General features: G+C 37.3%; 1 protein-coding gene across 2 annotated transcripts in view; it reads right to left on the bottom strand.

Moving 5' to 3' along the window:
• LOC129719893 (protein qui-1) overlaps positions 1-20,983 on the bottom strand; it is a 174,804-nt gene that overhangs the window by 108,059 nt on the left and 45,762 nt on the right. The window lies entirely within an intron of this gene.

The following is a 20,983-nucleotide window of genomic DNA, read 5'->3' as shown; positions in this document are numbered from 1 at the left end:
AAAGAAGCCTGCTCAGCCAAGCTCCTGTTTGACACACACATCCCCAGAAAAAAAAATCACAACAGATAAACAAGGCAACATAGAATAAAGCATAATACCTATATTAAATTGCTCTGAAATATTCTTGAGGCCTTCCACTTTCCGTGGACAGATTTTTGACGATTTGACCCCTTTCTCCCCTCTCCCTGGACAACTTGTATAAATTTGTATGAACCGTGGATATTCTACAAGCAAATTATTGATATTCTTTTGAAGTAGCTCTTCAAAAAATCTCTGTCTGAAATTACCAACCAATTAATTATTTGATTGTCAGAAGGGATTTGGGCTAAACGAAAAAATTTGAGCGGATCTGAGGGGATTGTATTAACTCTGAAACCTACTCTTCTGCTAACATTTGCTACAAAAATCGATCATGAATTTCCAGAGTAAACTTGAATAAGTTTTGTTTTTTAATCAGTTTTTCATGCGAGTTGATAATGAAATTGTAAACGATTGTTTGATACCTTTTATTAATAAACTTTATTTGAAATCTCATTTTTGCTAAGATTTTTTTTCCATTCCTGGTTCCCGGGAAATTAAATTTTTCATTCCCGTTTCCCGGGAAATCCATTCCCGGGAATATTACAAACCCTAGTCTTTTGTGTTTAAAAAAATTGAAGCAAGCTAAATGTTATTGAATTCAGTTAAAAAACTGTTTGAAGGCATGAAACATTTTCCAATAAAATATGCCATATTTGCTAGCTTTGAACACAGAAAACATAGTTTTTATCCCTAGATAGATGCGTTTTTTTATAAGCGTATAAAATTGTCAACTAGAATCTATCAAAATATTTGTCGTTTTTCGAAAATCAGCGTAAGCAGCGCGCTCCTCATTCACAAGATTCTATGTGATATAATCGCTAATTTTCGGACAAAAAATAGCTGATACACGAATACCAAGGTAAGTTCTTCACGATTCACCAAAATGTTGATGGTTGATAGCGATTTTTCTATAAAAATAAATTATTTTCTAAATGTTTCATGATAGTGACCAAGACAAGGTAGTTACTCAGAATTCTGGATCACTTCGATTTAATTGTGATTTTCGTAACTGGTGAAAAACACCCTATCAACTTCTATTGGGCTCTAAACGGAAGCTTAACAGTGTTGAGTCTTAGAAAATACTGTTCTCAAAGAACGCGGGACGGGAAAGCTACGTAAAGTTGCAAAGAGTTACGATGTACCATACCTGGACTCTCATTCTTACTGCAACCTTGAAAGTCACATAAAATGTGACCAGGCCATGTGAGATATTTCATACGATTTAAAACATGGTCATTCTTTATATTACATAATTGGAATAAGGTTTATTGAATAAATTCGTCGCCAAAACTGTTTTTATTATATTGATCCATAATATGAAGCAAATTGTTTCATAATTGGGACCGCTCTCAAAAGTGTAAAAATAAATATATTTTCTGAGAAATATTTACGAAACATGGAAACAAATACTCAATCAAGTGAAAGATTAATTATTTCTGTAACTGAAAACATTTATAGATTCTTTATATACTATAAAAGTGGCCAGAAATGATTTTTGAATTTATACTTCTTCTTAAGATATCCATAATTGTGGGGGGACTATAATAATTATAAATTATTGTAAGTGATTCGGTTAAAAGTAAAAATTTTTGATTAGATAAACGCAGTTAGTTGAAATGAAACTCAATTTTCTTCATGTTAATGTTACACGATTTGTATAGATTACCAATCAAATCGAAAAATTTGAGTTAAAGAAAAAAAAACAAAAATTCAAATCAATTTTTTAAAATTTCCCCCCGACGGATTTTTTTGAAACCAGCCGATTTTGAAAGCTAAGGACCCAAACTAACTTTTTGTGAAAGAAAATCCGAGGTACATTAAAGTTTGATAATCCGGCACTTCGGACACACCGTAAGCCGTATCACTTCAATTTCAACATCTAATCGATCTAAAAATATACAACAATGTTATAGTCCATATTATATCTTGCGAGATCCAAAAATACTGACCTCACCGGCTGATTGTTGAAGTGAAGAACACTATAATCCTGGTTTTTTATTGCCAAGTTTATTGCCATCGGTTTTTGGAATTCGATGACGAAATTATTTCCATACAGTCATTGTCACCGTAATATACATACTCTCATTTCCCTCTGAGTATATTTGTTGTGGAGTAAGAGAGCCTCAACAAAATTCCAAATTTTTAGGTGTCACTCGTTATTGTTGACGGTGGCAATGATTCTTTTCAAACAACTCAATTTGAAATTATCTGAATTAAAACTTGAAGAAACAGTTCTTATAAACTTTTTCTAGCCAGTTAAGTTTCCTCAAACTCTTCTTGACTGTGAGATTTCGAGTACAGCATGTTTCCAAAAGGTGTCAGTCCAATAAAAATAAATCACTTCTAAAGAAGAATGCTTGCTTTTAGATTCTAGCATTAATTTCTCTGTTCGCACCCAACAAATCCATCAAGACACGCGAGGAATCTCGGCAAACTATCGTGCCTAACATTAATTACTTTTTCGCTTATTGTCATCAGATTGGTGTTAGATGTAAGGGATTTCAGAAAGGGGGATTATCAGCACAAGTAAATTGCAACGAACACACCGCACCAGTTGGTGGCCGATAATCGTGGCGAAAGTTTTCTTGTTTTTCAACTCTAATGGAAATTGATGATGCTCTTGCTCTGGTGCGGCAGCTGATCACGCTGCTGAGTGCAAAAGTAGATATAGTGAATATTAGGTGGCTTGCCATATCTGTAGTGAACTGATAGTAGGACCGCTGGGTTGTTCGTGAAGTAAGTTGGTAAACGGTTTGCTCAGAATGAAATTTCGTTTTTTTAATTAGTGGTAAGAAGTAATAAGCTAAATTTCTATAGTGACCCTCAATCAACCTTAAATTAAATGTGTACCTTGTGCATATTTATTTTTTTCATCAATGCTTCTTAAAATACATTTTACGAAAAAACCAATTCTCATATTATCTAAGTTTTTTAATTAATTTATAAGTTTAAATTTTACAAAACATAACTTAATGGGAGCTCGTAGCAGTGAAGTTACATAATCTGCTTTGACAAGCGAATGGTCATGAGTTCGAATCTTACTAGAAGCAGACCGTTCGGTATCAGAGGACTTTTTACGCATGAGCTTATGACCCTTCCTAACGCTAAATTGAAAAAAAAAACGAATACCACAGCACTCCTCCATACTTGGCAGAAGTACCTAACGAGGTAAGGTAAAGAAGAGCAGTTGAGTTGATTACGGTAGAGAAAAGGGTAAAAGTATAAAGATCCGTCACTCACCACGGCGACACATGTAACCTTCCTTTTCGTAACAGTCGTTAGAGATGCAGAGGTGAACTTAGTTTCTGATAAAATCTCTCAATTCCTTCATACTTTGCAAACGACGCACAGTGCGTTGATCAATAAACAACAAGTCAACAAATTTATGATTTTTTTCTTCATTCTTTCTTGTTTTTTTAATGTCAGTGTAACCTTCTACCATTGTATGGGTGTATTTGTAAAAGTTTCTGATGTCTCTGATACGCATAGCGCGAGGATACAGAAACAACAGTAAGCGTATAAAAACACAGTCTTTCAAATAATTGGAATTGGAGCTTGAAGTTTTGTCTCTGTTACACAAAAAATTAATAACGTACAATTGAAACTTGAAATGGATTGCATTGATAAATGTTCGTTTTTCAATTCTTTTCTATTCAGTTCAGAGTGATTGGTGTTGCAAAACATCGTTAATTCAATCGATAAACATAACGTTAAATACAATTAAAAAACTTATAGGTGAAAAAAAATTAAAAAACTGGAAAAAACTAAAACATTCGGTCAAGTCGTTAGAAAATCTACCAAAGTCTACCAATCTGTCATTTATATAAAAAGTTACTTTCAAAGGTAAAGAAACAGATTCAACAACCTTAAATGCTAATTCTTGCGAATTTTCGACATTTTTGAATTTTTGCTGGGTTAACGCCGACCACTGCTTTTCTACAACAAGATAGATGTAAGTATGTAGGTACAATATTACACAGGTAAATAAAAAACCATCAATAACGTAAAAAACATTCAGAGTTTTTTTTTTTTCATTAGAATTGTATATAAGTAACTTTTGCAACTTAATGAAGGTGAGTAATATACAGAAACTGCAGTTTGTATTACCTTGGACAACAAAAAGTAAGGGGGGACCCTACTCTGGAAAGTTAAAAAATTATGAACTTTCGAGATATTTTTTTCGGATGTTCAGAGAAAGGTGAAGTGTTCGAGTATTTTGGCTATTGATTAAGGTATATTTGAAGATATATTTGCATCTCGTGGAAATATAAAGTGTATAAAGTATAAATATAAGTGAATATAACGCTGTTGACAGCGTTTTTTTATGAAACCGTGTTTTTTCAACTGGTGGTACGTTTTTCTCAGCCTCTGCTGAAACGATTTGGCTGAAATTTTTTTCAGCATGTAAAATTATATCTAACTTGTTACATAGTCGTTTTTCGATATCTGAATTTTTCAATGTTTTACGAATTTTTAAATAGTGATTTTTCTTGAAATTTCTTTTCTCTGAATTGGCCGCCATTTTGGTAATTTTAATAATTTTCAAAAACGGCCATGTAACAAGTTAGATAATCCATTCGTTGTTTTGCTTTCGTCTCGATTAGACGCAAATTGTTCATCTCCGTTTGAGTTCGCAAAATAACAATACACGAGTTATCGTACGGGTGTTTTTTTTTTGTCGATTAGTTCTTGTACTGCGCGATAACAATAGCCGGCAGTTTATCGGCAGAAACATCTTCTGCACACTGGTAGGGGCAGGCTACCCCGCCAGTGATCTGATACGCAGCTGATATATCAGCAAGAATAATTCTCCCGCACCGCTGTTACCCCGCTAGCAGCACGGACCACCATACGATCGAGCGAGTGGAAGTCAACTACAAGTGGCATCTACAAGGTTGCGTGTAGGATACGGCCACTGTGTCACAACACGAAGCTGGAACGTCATTGTTTGTTCTGCGGAGACGCTCGATTAATCCTACTATCAGCCGTGAGGTCGTGACTTAGACGTTCGGTGAAGTATTCACTTTAGAATTTTTATCATTATTATTAATAGTATTATTATTATTGTTATAATAATAATAATAATAATAATAATAATAATAATAATAATAATAATAATTATTATTATTATTATTATTATTATTATTATTATTATTATTATTATTATTATTATTATTATCATTATTATCATTATTATTATAATTATTATTATTATTATTATTATTATTATTATTATTATTATTATTATTATTATTATTATTATTATTATTATTATTATTATTATTATTATTATTATTATTATTATTACTATTGTTATTAGTATTAGTATTACTGCCTTTTTTATTTTGATCCATTGTAGTTTGAAAAATTGTTTTTAAAATTTAATAGCAACTACTTGACCCCCCCCCCCCCCCCACATTCGAATATATATCGTTTGTGTGCGGTAGAGCGTAACGCTCCCGCAAAATGGACGACATGCAGGTGCAACTATTCCTGGATGTGGAAACCAATGGGAAAGAGATTGAGATCTCCCCCATCAATTCCCCTCTACCTTCCCCGCTACCTAGCCCCGTAACAAGGGTACCGGCAACACGGGTGAAAACTTACCCAGATGCTTCGAAAGGTCCGTTCGTAGTTTACTTCAGGCCCATAAAGAAGCCTCTAAATATTATTCAAATCGGCAAGGACCTGGCAAAACAGTTTTCGGACGTAACCGAAATTACAAAGGTTAGACCGAACAAACTGCGAGTTGTTGTGAGTAGCTTGAAGCAAGCAAACGCAATTGCTAGCTACGAGCTCTTCACGAGAGAGTACCGCGTGTACATCCCTGCCAAGGACGTGGAGATCGACGGTGTGGTTACCGAAGGAAGCCTCACGGTCGATGACATTTTGCGTCACGGGGTTGGCTGCTTCAAGAACCCCCTGATTCAAGATGTAAAGATACTGGATGTCAAGCAATTGCATTCAGTATCCATCGAAGAAGGGAAGAAAAAATTCTTCCCTTCAGATTCCTTCCGTGTAACATTCGCCGGATCCGCACTGCCGAACTACATCTCTTTGGACAGGGTTCGTCTGCCTGTACGCCTGTTCGTACCGCGGGTCATGCATTGCCAAAACTGCAAGCAGTAGGTCATACAGCCACCTACTGCTGCAACAAGGCACGCTGCAGCAAGTGCGGAGGCAATCATGCTGAGACCGCTTGCAGTGAGGATACTGAAAAGTGTCTTTACTGCGAGGGAACTCGGCATGACCTTTCGGCGTGTCCCGCGTACAAACAGCGCGAGGAAAAAATTAAGCGTTCCCTCAAGGAACGATCAAAGCGCTCTTTCGCAGAAATGCTGAAGATTGCTGAGCCACCCTCGACAGGAAACATCTTTTCCTTTTTGCCAACCGATAAGGGTACATCTGACGATCCCGTCAAAGGGTGTTCTTATGCCATGCCAGAAGGATCTAGGAAGAGGAGAATGCTCAACTCTCCTAATCTTTCTCGCAAAGGTCGTAAGATAACCCCTAGCGGAATGACCAATAAACCAACACAAAAAGGAAGCGGTGAAGAAAAACCGAAGCAAGTACCTCCCGGTTTTAATTTTAAATCAAACCAGGAGTACCCACCGCTTCCTGGGGCACCAAAAACCCCTCGTGCACCCGTTTCTCGATCAGAAGATAAAAAAGAAACAGGGTTCATAAAATTTTCTGATATTGTGGACTGGATATTAAAAACATTCAACATACCAGATCCCCTTCAAAACATTCTTCTTGCCCTTCTTCCTACAGTGAAAACCTTTTTGAAGCAACTAGCAGCAACTTGACCCCTCATTTCAGCTATCATATCTTTCGATGACTAATACGGCGAAAGAGGTTAGGAATTTTATCACTGTATTACAGTGGAATTGCAGAAGTATCATCCCCAAATTCGATCTATTTTCTCATTTAATAAATACATACAATTGTGACGCATTTGCGCTCTGTGAAACTTTCTCAATTCAAACGATCAACTCAATTTCCACGATTTTAACATTATTCGTCGAGATCGAGACTCACACGGTGGAGGGGTACTTTCAGGGATTAAAAAGTGCTATTCCTTCTTCCGAATCGACCTCCCCTCGATCTCGCATATTGAAGTCGTTGCCATTCAAACGAATATGAATGGAAAAGACCTTTGCCTTGTTTCGTTATATATCCCTCCATCCGCGCGGATTGAACAGAGGCATCTCACTGATATAGCAGAGTTGCTTCCCGCGCCTTTTTTGATATTGGGAGATTTTAATTATCGCTGTTCGCTTTGGGGGTCGTTGTACGACGACAACCGATCTTCTTTAATCTGTAACTTGATCGACGACTTCAATATGACAGTTTTGAATACTGGGGAAGCGACACGTGTACCTAATCCTCCAGCACGTGAAAGCGTGCTTGACCTATCCCTCTGCTCGACATCACTAGTGCTAGATTGCCAGTGGAAAGTAATCAACGATCCCCACGGTAGTGATCATCTTCCAGTCGTTATATCAATTGCTAATGGTTCAACTCCTCCGAACCCAATCAATATTTCCTACGACCTTACACGTAATATTGATTGGAAGCGTTATGAGTCTATTATAGCGGAATCTATCAAGACTCACGAGGAACTTCCTCCGGAGGAAGAATACGCGTTCTTAGCTGGCTTGATAATCGACGCCGCGACTCAAACTCAGACGAAACCGATACCCGGGGTAACGATTAGACAGCGCCGTCCCAACAAATGGTGGGACAAAGAGTGCTCTGAGCTGTACGCGCGAAGGTCCGCGGCGTATAAGGACTACCGTGAGTACGGCACTGTCAACCTACTTCGAAAGTACGAGGCACTGGGCAGGCAGATGAAGAACTTAGTAAAGGCGAAAAAAACGCGGGTACTGGCGGCGGTTCGTAAACGCGTTGTCGAGGGAAACAGCGATGAGCACTCTTTGAGATACCGCCAGGCGCATGCGGAACCGTGACGTTTCGAGTGAGAGTGAGGAGTATTCAGATCGCTGGATACTCGATTTTGCCAAAAAGGTCTGTCCGGACTCTGTACCGGAACAGAAAACCTTTCGCGACGCGTTTTTAGTAACTACGGAAGAGCCCCCATTTTCGATGTTGGAATTTTCAATGGCTCTCCTGTCGTGCAACAATAAGGCTCCAGGGTTAGATAGAATAAAATTCAACCTGTTGAAGAATCTACCCGACTCTGCAAAAAGACGCTTGTTGAATTTGTTCAACAAGTTTTTTGAGCTAAATATTGTTCCGCATGACTGGAGGGAGGTAAAAGTCATTGCTATTCGGAAACCCGGGAAACCTGCCTCTAATCACAATTCATATAGGCCGATTGCGATGCTCTCTTGCCTCCGGAAATTAATGGAGAAAATATCCTCTTACGGTTAGACAAATGGGTCGTAACAAACGGGTTACTTTCAAATACTCAATTTGGCTTTCGCCGGGGCAAAGGGACGAACGATTGCCTAGCGTTGCTTTCTACTGAAATTCAACTAGCCTTTGCTCGAAAAGAGCAAATGGCTTCTGCGTTCATGGATATTAAGGGGGCTTTTGACTCTGTCTCTGTAGAAGTTTAAAGCGCGAAACTTCATTCGCAGGGACTTTCACCAAATTTGAAAAACTTTTTGCTCAATTTGTTGTCAGAAAAGCATATGTATTTCTCACATGGCGATTCGACAACTTCCCGAATTAGTTACATGGGCCTCCCCCAGGGCTCATGTTTAAGTCCTCTCTTATATAATTTTTACGTCAATGACATTGATGAATGTCTTGCAAATTCATGCACGCTACGGCAACTTGCAGACGATAGCGTTGTATCCATTACTGGTAGCGAAGCTAGCGATCTGCAAGGACCATTGCAAGATACCTTAGACAATTTGTCTGAATGGGCTCTTAAGCTGGGTATCGAATTCTCTCCGGAGAAAACTGAGCTGGTCGTTTTTTCTAGGAAGCATAACCCAGCTCAGCTGCAGCTCCTACTAACGGGTAAAACGATCTCTCAGGTTTTAGTCGCTAAATATCTCGGGGTCTGGTTCGACTCTAAATGCACCTGGGCTTGTCATATTAGGTATCTGACACGAAAATGCCAACAGAGGATTAATTTTCTTCGTACGATTACCGGAACTTGGTGGGGTGCTCACCCAGGAGACCTTCTAAGGTTATACCAAACAACGATATTGTCAGTTCTTGAATACGGCTGTTTCTGCTTTTGCTCCGCCGCGAACACACACATTATAAAATTAGAGAGAATACAATATCGTTGTTTGCGTATTGCCTTGGGTTGCATGCAGTCGACCCATACGATGAGTCTTGAAGTGTTAGCGGGTATTCTTCCGTTGAAACATCGTTTTTGGAATCTCTCTTACCGGTTGCTAATTCGATGCACAGTTATGAACCCATTAGTAATTGAAAATTTCGAGAGGTTGGTCGACCTTCAATCTCAATCCAGATTAATGACTTTATATTTTGACTATATGGCTCAAGATATTAATCCTTCTCCATACGATTCCTCAAATTCAACTTTTAGATACTTCTAATAATGCTATATTCTTCGACACCACCATGAAACAAGACATTTCTGGTATCCCGGATCAATTGCGACCCCAAGAGATCCCTAAGATTTTTTCCAATAAGTTTAAACATGTTAGTTATGATAAAAGGTTTTACACTGACGGATCTAATCTAGATGAGTCCACTGGCTTCGGTGTTTTCCACGAAAATTTTACCGCCTCCTACAAACTCGATGCTCCTGCTTCCGTGTACGTCGCAGAACTTGCTGCCATTCAGTACTCTCTTGGAATCATCGAAACCCTACCCATAGACCACTACTTCATCTTCACAGATAATCTCAGTGCCATTGAGGCTCTGCGATCAATGAAGCCTGTGAAGCACACCCCGTATTTCCTGGGGAAAATACGGCGGTTTTAAGTGCTTTAACAGATAAAAATTACCGGGTTACCTTAGCGTGGGTCCCTTCTCATTGCTCGATTCCGGGTAACGAAAAGGCTGACTCTTTAGCTAAGGTGGGTGCTATTGATGGCGATATTTATGAAAGACCTATTGCTTATGATGAATTTTATAGCATTTTGCGTCAGAGAACACTCAACAGTTGGCAATCATCATGGAACTCAGATGAACTGGGACGGTGGCTACATTCCATTTTTCCTAAGGTATCGACGAAAGCATGGTTCAAGGGGTTGGATGTAGGTCGGGACTTCATTCGCGTGATGTCCAGACTTATGTCCAATCACTACACGTTAAACACGCATCTCTTTCGTATAGGGCTTGTAGACAGTAATCACTGCGTTTGTGGCGATGGCTACCATGACATCGAGCATGTTGTTTGGTCGTGTACCGAATACTGTGGTGTTAGGTCTGAGCTTATAGATTCCCTTCGGGCCCGAGGAAAACAACCGAACGTACCCGTTAGAGACATTCTGGGAAGCGGTGATCTCCAGTACATGACACAGCTATACGGGTTTATAAAAAATGCTGGCATTAAAATTTGATTTCTTTTATCTATTTGCTAGAATACAATTTCTGTCACAAACTGAAAGAGAATGATACACCCGGCTGGAGATACTAAAACGACTCGGCATCTCTATGTTTAAGCAGACACCTCAGACCAAAACTGCTCAAATAGAACATCACTGGTTAGCCACGTTCAAATGAATACATTCTGTAATATAAAATAGTTAAAAACAAAATTGTAACACCCCTTCTCTCACCTTAAATCCCCACTAGCTCGTAGTCGGCCGCGAGAATAAAGAAAAGGCTTCCCTCTTTTCCCTGCTAATTTAGAATTTAAAAAAAAATGTACTTGGCTCAGTTAAACATAAATTGTATCGTGCCGTGTCAAATAAACTATTTAAAAACTCAAGTTAGATAATCAATTTTTCCAAGTCAATGCTAATAAAAACGTACCACTAGTTGCAAAAACATGGTTTCGAGAGAAACGCTGAACCAGCGTAATACTCAGTATATTTGTATCCAAGATATACAAGATATATCTCCTCATAATCAATAGCCAAACCCGATTTTTTTTTATTTTTCGCACTTTCAAAGAAGGGTCTCCCCTTAACAGGTTCTGGTTTAGGATTAGAAGGTTGGTGTTCGGGACACTTGTGCGATTCTGTGAATCTTATAAGAGTTTTATACCATTAATAGCTCTGAAGGTAATGAGCAAGTTTCCTTATTACACCTGATTCTTTTCTTTGCACGGGGGATGCGTTCCAAATTTGTATGGACCTGTGTAAAAAAAGACTTTTTTGAGTTGCAATATAACGAAAAAATCGTCCTAAAATGTTTGAACCTCGTCTGATTATGATAGTGGTCAATCAAGAGATCAAAATGCGAAATTTTAAATTTTGAGTATTTACACCAAAAATTGTGATTTTTTTTTCAAAAACTGATACATGACCACTCGTGGCCTAAAACGGAAAACGTGATTGAAATGAGGTTGAAATCTTTTACTGTTTTTGAGTAATGGAGGAAAGCAATCCGTGTAAAAAAAGACCGTACAAAAGAGGATCCGATGTATATTTATCTGCGACGGCTAAATGAGGCGAATATCTCTGAAACGTATAAAATATCTCATAAAATGATCTTTAAGATTCATTTAGTTTTTAAAACAAAGCCTGTCAAATGGTCTTGCCTATGTATATTCTTTGCGATGAAATTTCAGGAAATATCCACACTTGTCGCTAAACAGCTAACTAGCTAATTGACTTACTATGGTCAAAAATCACACCTGTAAAAAATCAGCTTACGACTTATTTTTTTGAGAAATCCCCTAGGCCTTTTTATTCATTTTTATAATTTAGACCAATTAAAAACGTACATTTCTTCAAAAAAATTCGTTAGGTTTTTAACCTTGATCGCAAACAATTCAATGTTGAAAAATTCTATTTCTTATTTTAATGTTCTGTCAGCAGACCACACTCCTTGCGGTCTGCTGACAGAACATTACACACACTTACAGTGTGTGTGTGTGTGTGTGTGTGTGTGTGTGTGTGTGTGTTATATAAGTGCGGATAAATTTTGTAAGCTATTTTCTACAGCTCTCTGCTATAGAATAAAATATTCAACAAAAATTATTCCCTAGGCCCGAACATCACTGCTGTCGAACTAATATCGTTGCTCGATTCCCAGTATTGATTTATCAGCATCGGACCAACCTACAAGCGGTAGAAGAGAAGGAGAATTTTCACTAAGCAGTTCATAGCTATAATGCGATGAAGGTATACAGTACACACTAAGGTAGAAGCAATTATTAATCATCTTTGCTTCATCTATCATGCTTCATTTTCCGCTGATGTCGCTGGCACACGAATGGACGTTCAAGCCTGAGCCAGCAAGTCAGCCACTCGAAAGATGCTATAAGATTTTCACCATTCGATTTCGCCTTTTCGCCGCATACTAGTATTGTGACGGCTGTGAGAGGGATAAAATGCCCGCGAGGATGAAGAAAGTCAAAACAATTTTACCGAGTTTTGCTGGTGAATGCGGTGGAAAACTTTGCGGATATTCCATATAAATAAAAATAGCTCCAGGGAGGGATGGAGAATCTCCATCGTCAACGATGTATTTGATGCGTATTTTTAAAGTTTTTTTTTCTTGGTAAAAACTTCTAAACTTATAATAAATAGCTATTATTTTACAGCAAATACTTAGAAAATATTTTTTTAAACAGGGATTTACATCAAAAATCTTTTATATAATAAATTTATTTACCTACCCAGAAGAATCGGCCCTGGTAAACACAGCTTTAATTAAAGTCACCACGTCTGTTGGCTTAATAACTATTCAGTCATCTCGGAAATTCGCTTATGAAATGAATCTCAACAGGCAAGATGAGCTGGAAGAGGGGTGTGTTAAGCCTGTATCAGACTAACCGTTGCAGCGGTCAACCGCTACCGATCCGTTTTTTTTTTCGACCAATCAGAACACAGCGGTCGACCGTCGCTTGTTGTTGTTGCAAAAAATAGAATCTTTTCTATTTTTGCCGCCGACCGTTCCCAACGGTTGCCGGCTGCTGTCATTGACATGGCGAAGGCAAACGAATCTCTTCACACCTACACAAGATCACATAGTTATAGAGACTTGACAAATGAAAATGTGTGCTTCTCTTTTTGGCACACACGATAGCCAGTCAAAACATTGATAGCACCGGCAACGCTGGTTGGCGATATCAATTTTCTACCAACGCACACTGGCAAAAATGAATCCAAATTCCCACTAATAAAAAGCCGCTGGGCTGGATATCTTAAATATAGCATTTCTTATGTAAAATTGGTCAACAAATTGATTGGCGATGGTTTCATTTTGAACAGGGCACGGGAAATGGTCTTTCCGCCTCTTTTCACCTTATTTTTGCGTATTTTTGGAAATATAGACCATTTCCCGTGCCCTGCACAGTATGAAAATATCTACCATCGATTTATTGGCCAATTTTACATAAGAAATGCTATATTTAGAGTATCCAGCCCAGCGGCTTTAAATTAGTGGGAATTTGGATTTATTTTTGCCAGTGTGCGTTGGTCGAGATTTGACATCGCCAACCAGCGTTGCCGGTGCTATCAATGTTTTGATTGGCTGTTGTGTGTGCCAAAAAGAGAAGCACACATTTTCATTTGTCAAGTCTCTATATGTGATCTTGTGTAGGTGTGAAGAGATTCGTTTTCCTTCGCCATGTCAATGACAGCAGCCGGCAACCGTTGGGAACGGTCGGCGGCAAAAATAGAAAAGATTCTATTTTTTGCAACAACAAACGACGGTCGACCGCTGTGTTCTGATTGGTCGAAAAAGAACGGAACGGTAGCGGTTGACCGCTGCAACGGTTAGTCTGATACAGGCTTTAGGCTATTCATTGAGACATCCGCCTCACTGAATGGCAATCCTTCATGGTATGCTCCATCAGTTGCAATGTTGCTCAGGTATTTACGGTAAAGGTGTTTTGGGAGTCAGCGCAACCCGAATTCCTTTCATTTCTCGTTCGAATTACAACACCCAACCGTTGCATGGTGCTCATTTAGACATCAGAAAAGATTAATGGAGTTTGGTTGTATTTTTCGTCAAGGATCTTCTACTATATGATACGATCAGACAATACATAATAGGTTTGACTATTGAAAAAAAAATAAAACAACGTTTCTCTGAAAATCAATTTCTCGTTCATCGTTGTAGTCGTTTAATGGGTCCATTTACTTGTGCCGGGGGTTGATATCGGTTCGCAGCACAAAGAAGTTTACAGCGGATTGTTAAATTTCTCCTTATAATAGGCGTCATTCACCGAGCGGTGACTGTGCCAAAGGAAAACCCATTCAGTCGATTAACTTGCCTTTCTCTCTTTTTCTGTGCAATCCTGCCTGCCTTTCTTCATGTACATTCAAAGGGGATCAGTACATTGTCTACTAACGAATTTTCCACGCCTACAAAATGAAGGCAGTTCTGGGTGGTCTTTAATTGAGCTTAATGTTTAATTAACACCAATTGAGAGAATTATAATTGATTATCTGCAGCTAAACGGATAAAGCTAATATTTGATGTCTTAGTCGAAGCAACATGGTGTAGCGCAATTTGCTTCGTCGATGAATTTAAGTTACGATGGGTAACTAATGCGACTGATTGTGTAACTAAAGGAAGTACGTGATAATTCTGTTTATCTCTTTAATTTAAATCATAACTTAAACTGTAACGCTGCCTAAAGCCTTTGTGAAAAGATATTCGCGATTTAAATAAAAAAGACTTTTGAAAAAAAATTGGAATGAAAACGATGAGTGACACACTTTAGAAGAATTCTTATTGCATGTGCTTCTGTTAAAGTCTCTACATTTTTCATACTTTATCTACGGAATGCGATTATGGTGCCAATTAATTTTTCTATTTTCGTTATTGGAAATAATGTTGGAAACTATGAGAAAACTAGTACAGCAAAATTGAGCAGAGCCCTTTTGCTCTTACTTAACATTATGATCTTAGTTGAGATAACTCTACCGGCTCGACAGAATTATTTACATTTTTGCCATGTGTCACTGGATACTTACGGATTTCATTCACCAACCAAGCCGCATTTTTTTCGTTTGGGTCGCTACTAAGAAAGAAGACAACACACTGAGATTTGGTGTGTACCGTAAACCAACATCAGCATAACTTCAAATTCAAAGCATTTCCGTATCCAGAAACAAGCAGCTTTCCACTCAATGGCGCATCGTCTCGTTAACATTCCGTTGGAACAGAGTGAAAAATATGGTTCGAAGAATCTTCTAGCGATCTATCAAAAGTTCACAGGCAACGTACGTTGGCGGCTGTCCACAAAAATGGAAAAAAATCAAAAGAATTGCTGTGCAATCTCAAAGATAAATTCCTTTTAGAGGAGCGATTTAACGAATGAATTGTTAAAATTGCACAGTCAAAAAATCCGTCTAGAAGATCATAACCATGCAGTGGACAAGCAGCACGTAACATAATATCGACTAAAAGATTGCATAGCTGATTCAAACCACTAAGAAAACTTTCTTATTGAATTCATGGTAATCTACCTACATTGCTAATACGTAGAAACTTTTTATCTCTAGCCTAACAAAAAGATATGTATTGGTAGTCTTCCGCATCTCTCTATGACTTGTAAGCTACAAGAAATCTCCGTTATCAGTTGGATATCGGCCACAATCCTGACGATAACCATACTAGTGCTCGAAACCGGTCGACATTAAAATGATAGTAGTACCGTACTGCATCAAATTTAAAACACTAAAGCTATGATGTAACTTCTTGCACCTGAAAATCAACGACAAATGAATTTCCTCGTCGATCTTGAGGTTTATGTTGACTATTTCATTTTTGTTGCAATTAAATGCTATTTATATATTTTCAAACCAGTTATGTTTATTAAGTTAACGAGAATTCAGAACTCGGCTTTGATTCAAATTCCGAACACTTCAATGTAATCACTAATGTCGTTTTCGTTTTTGCGGCGTATTTACAGCGCGGACTACACTTTGTCTTATAACTGTTTTTTTTTTGTCATTTTCCGGACTATCCCGGACTACCCTTTTTCTGTCCCGGACAGTCCGCGAAAGAAACAGAGTGCAGTTTTGAAGACATCAACACATTCACACGAATGTGTCAAAATAAAAAAAATGTGTCAAAATCGGTTTGCTTTGATTATTATTATTGATTTTTACACCGTACCATCATCGTTCACTATCAATGCATATTCTTGCAAATTATTATTAAATTCCATCATTTTTCAGTAAATTGGCAAATTTTTCGTACAGTCGCACAAACGCGACAAAAAGACAATGGCGTGACGATCATTATTAAAACAAAACAGAGTGACAGCTACCTCTGGTATTACGCACACCATTGCAACTGCTCGGAAAGTGTTTTTTTTTCGGAACGGTTTAGTCCTGCCGTAAAAACGAATTCGACGTAAGAGATAGATAGGCAAACCGTTTCAACACTGACTGTCACTTTTTTCAACGCCTGCTGGTTTCATGGAAGTAGTCCTACAGTAAAAAGCTATACATTCCGAGGAACGAAACGGTATATAGTAATCATACTTTTGATTACTCTAGCTATACTCTCAAAATATTTTTCCCGTGATAGTTACCGGAAAAGTTACGTGGATATTTTCCACTCTCGTTTTCAAGAAGACTCTACGTGATTGTCATTTGAGTTCATCATGACCTGGTTAGATGAATTATCCTTTGAATCTTATTCAGTAGACATATGCATTTCATGTGAGTTTCACGTAGAATTCATCTACTGGTAAAGTGGAAAGTATTTGTGTGTCTGATACCTGCTACGTTTGATGCAACCTATAATTTTTATTTATTTCTTCGATATTGAGAAGATAAGAAATAGTTTTCAGAGATCATCGAAACATGTTGCGTAATAAATCACTCGGGTATGCAATATTGCCAATTCACGAATGAATAAAACGAATAAATGATAAATATCACGACATCCGCGAGGGTGATAGTTACTGTCCCCTGCAGCTGTTTGTGTCAGGTAACTCCACCACCTTTGAACTGGAGCTGTGTGCAACCTGTAAGCTCAAGATTCGGCATTATTAAGATTTTCCGGAAATTCACTTATTGGTAAGCGATCGAGAAATTCCGTTTTATCTTGTGACACTGGATCAGACAACAGCTACACCATTTTGATTTCTAGATTCTCAGAGATAATTCATGCGATACATCCTGTTTGACGTTCTCATATTCACGTAGATGGTATGTGATTTTCACGTAGATGTTATGTTTGTCACATAAATCATGTCAAATGACAGAAAATAACAAGTATAGGAACTTTCACGTAACAATAACGTGAAACATATTTTGAGTGTAATAATGTGATTTTTGTTCTGAAGTGTTCGATTAAATATGCTTACTTGCTCTTATGGAATCGTTCAGCATTGTATATTTAGTAAAATTAGCTAGACTTATCCTGAATTTTGTAAAACAAACCATTTTTCACAACGCTCTCATATCCAACTCAAAACATGAATCACTGCTCAATTATTCATCTCACGACGCCCCCATATTCATCACACTGTTAATCATGAATGAACGTAGCCGCAGCCCGTCGTAGTACCTAGATATCCGCTGTATTTGTTTACGCGCAAAATTTGTAACCTAGGTAACCACTGCAGTGCTGTAGATTTATGTCGATTATGTCGGAATACTTCAACATTTTCAGTATGACTTTTCGTATTAACAGAAACTGATTTGGCAACTTTTAATTTTCTTCAATGCAGTGAAAACAGATGAAAATACATACAGTTGAGATTTAGGAGTTGTAGAAATTCATCTCATATATTTCTGCTAATTTGAGGTGAACATTTCAAAGATTAGAGTATTCTTAGTGTAGTGAGTGATTTTGTTTAGTGATTAAAATAAAAAGTGGTCCGCTAGTGATGAAATAAACTTTGGTTGGCTGCTGAACGAGTCCCGTTGTAGCCGTAAAGAACGATGCGTACACGATTTTATTTTCTGAGGCAGGTGATTGAATTAAATGAGTTTTCGAGTGCAGATGCCCGACTATAATATCAAATTTAGTGCTTTAAGTGAGTTTTTGAGGATTATACTTTATGAGGAACTTAAAGTGAACTAAGAAGAATGGATTAGCAGATTGGTTTAAGAAGAAAATATGCGTTTTTCCTGTTTTCAATTGTGTTTTCATGTTGTATGAGATGAATATATGGGCTGAGATGAATGATGGAGCAGTTCCCCTATCATTTATTTGACGATTTGGCGATAAATCGCATTCCTGCTTTCTACAAACTAAATAGACTGTCGCTGGAATACATTTAATATTAGGTGTAAAAGTATGCAAAGATCCGAAGATATTTCAATAACTCGAAATAACATCAACCCTAGATTTTTTTTAAATTCATTACAGGTTGTAACGATACCCATAAAAAAGCAACAAATGTTTCACATAGAATAACCGGCAAATCTAGCTGCAACATTATTTCATTACAACACTAGGTTATTCTGGTCACGTTTTTCCTGGAGCATGCTGGAATTCAGTGATGGAAACGAAACGAATATGATGCAATCGTCGTTTATTCATCACTTGTGCACTTCACGAAGTGTACAGGCCGGGACTAAACTTGAATCCTCTCAACCCATAATGAAATGATGATATGGTGCATAGGTTTCTGGGAGAAAACAAACACATGACTAGACTACATCAGCTCTGAGAAGCGATTCAATCGTTGCGTTTGTCTCTCCATAGGCCGGTAGTTAGGGGAAGAAAGGATAGCAACAGGAGAATACCATGTCGCCTGAACAGCAGCAGTGGTTGGGTGCGGTGAGAGGGAATGTGTGGGGGAAGGGACTACTTCGGCAGCGGTTGAGTTTAAGCGAGAGTAGGAGGGCATACACTGTCATTTTCTTTCTTTTTCTGACAAAAAATCATATTCATGAGCCAAATGAATAAGGATATAACAAGTTCTGATCCCTCTGTGTAACAGAGACGAATAACTTCATATACCGAGTCAGACTTCCTGTGCACGTGCTTTTTTCTCAAGCGACGAGAGAAATCTTTCTCTCGCTCGTATAATTTCCATGTACGTGCGACGAGACGAGACAACGTCACATGCGAATTGCAGGTTGCTCTTTCGCTTCTCTTTCGGTTCGGATTGCGATGCGCAAGCGATGTTTCGTCGCACTACGAATTGAGCGAGACGCCTGTACTGTACATACATGATACAGCTCGTGCGCCAGAGATCGTGAGACTTTCTAGTGTACCAGGCTCAAAGTAATACTTATTTTGTGCTGTTCTGTTAGGGAAAGTCAATTTTATTCGATTTAAATGGAACTTTGCACTGGTGTTTGACTTGGCAAACTATGAATTGTTAATGAACACATGATCTTGGTTGGCAAAAAATAAAGTTAAATAGTAAATTTTTTTCAAAGCAACCCACAGTGATCTAAACTCGAAAAACCGTGATCGTTTTAGATTCGAATGTGAAATATTGATTGTATGTATCCAGTGTCTTCAGCAAGTTTATTCCATATAACAAGGCCTTTCTTTTGGCATTTTCGGTTTTTTTATCAATCCCTCTAGTAGTTAGATATAAAAACTTTTTTTTCTAATTTTCAAAATACCAGATTGCTTTCTTCAGCAAAGTTGTAGGAAAATATATTAGAAAAAAAAAATTGCTGAACACTGTAATCTTCTAACTGTACGTCTGATATGAAGAAGCAGAGTTTTAAAAGGAACACTCCTCAAAATTAATTTTTCGGCCATAACTTTTTCTGTAATCGTCGAAACAATTCAAAATGTTCTGAGGTTTTGTTCATTCTACTAAACCTTGCATTTTTGTAGAATATATTGGTTTGCTATTGTTATATGTTGTCAAGATATTTCTAGTTTTTTTGCTGAAAATAACCATATTTTGAGTCCATATTTCTGCAAAGGTTGCAGATAGTAGCAAACCAGACTGTATGCATTTGAAAGTTTGTCAAAAGAAATGTATTACTCATAAGAGTACAACTGTTTCTAGTTGTATCCAACCGAGTACTGAATGAAAGGAAAACACCCCTCAAAATTTGTTTTTTGTCCATAACTTTTTCTGTAATGTTTCGACGATTCTAAGATGTTCTAAGATTTTGTTCATTCTGCTAAACCTTATAAACAAATGCTTTGACAACAAAAGCTAGTCGAACTTTTTGATTGAAAATGTTTACTAAAACCTCTTAAAATCATAAACATTATTTTTTTTCTTGGAAAATAACATCTGGTTTTCTTCCGTTTTTAATCATTTTCTAATAAATACTTTAATAAATACATTTTTAATAAATTCTTCAAATAGTTAAATATTAGGGATAAAATTTTGAGTCATGAATAAAAAAGTCCCTGCTGTGCTTAAAGATGCTCTGAAGCACCATTTCAAATTTAACTTTTTTCTTCAAAATCAAATCATGTGAACGGGAAAGGGTTACAAAATCGGATTTTTCAGTTATTTTTTTCTCAGAATAAGTTATTTAGATAGACATTTTAGTCCAAAAAGTTCGATGCCCGCCTCCACCCAAAATCATGAGAGCACGAATGGTTTGCAAAATGTTTAATTTGATTTTTTTATAAAACTTTACCTTCAATAAAAATATTTACATTTCATTCCGCCATCCTGAAATTTAAACTAGAAATTTTGTTATAACTTCGGATTTCTTCGAAAAGAAAATGAGAAAAAAATTAACTCTTAATTTTTGTTTGTCAATTAAGATAAGGTGTTTGTTTATAATTTATTTTGACCAAAAAAGGTTTTTTTGCGGTGTATTTTTTTTTTTTTTGTAAGCATTATTAGTTCCCTGCAATTCATTCTCAGACAGTTTATTTTGTACAACTAAATGATTCTGAGCTACAATGCTTTGAATCAAACATA

The sequence above is a fragment of the Wyeomyia smithii genome, chromosome 2, assembly GCF_029784165.1.
Source record: "Wyeomyia smithii strain HCP4-BCI-WySm-NY-G18 chromosome 2, ASM2978416v1, whole genome shotgun sequence".
NCBI lineage: Eukaryota > Metazoa > Arthropoda > Insecta > Diptera > Culicidae > Wyeomyia > Wyeomyia smithii.
Note: the sequence above shows the minus strand (reverse complement) of the source record. Positions and strands in the feature narration are given on the sequence as shown.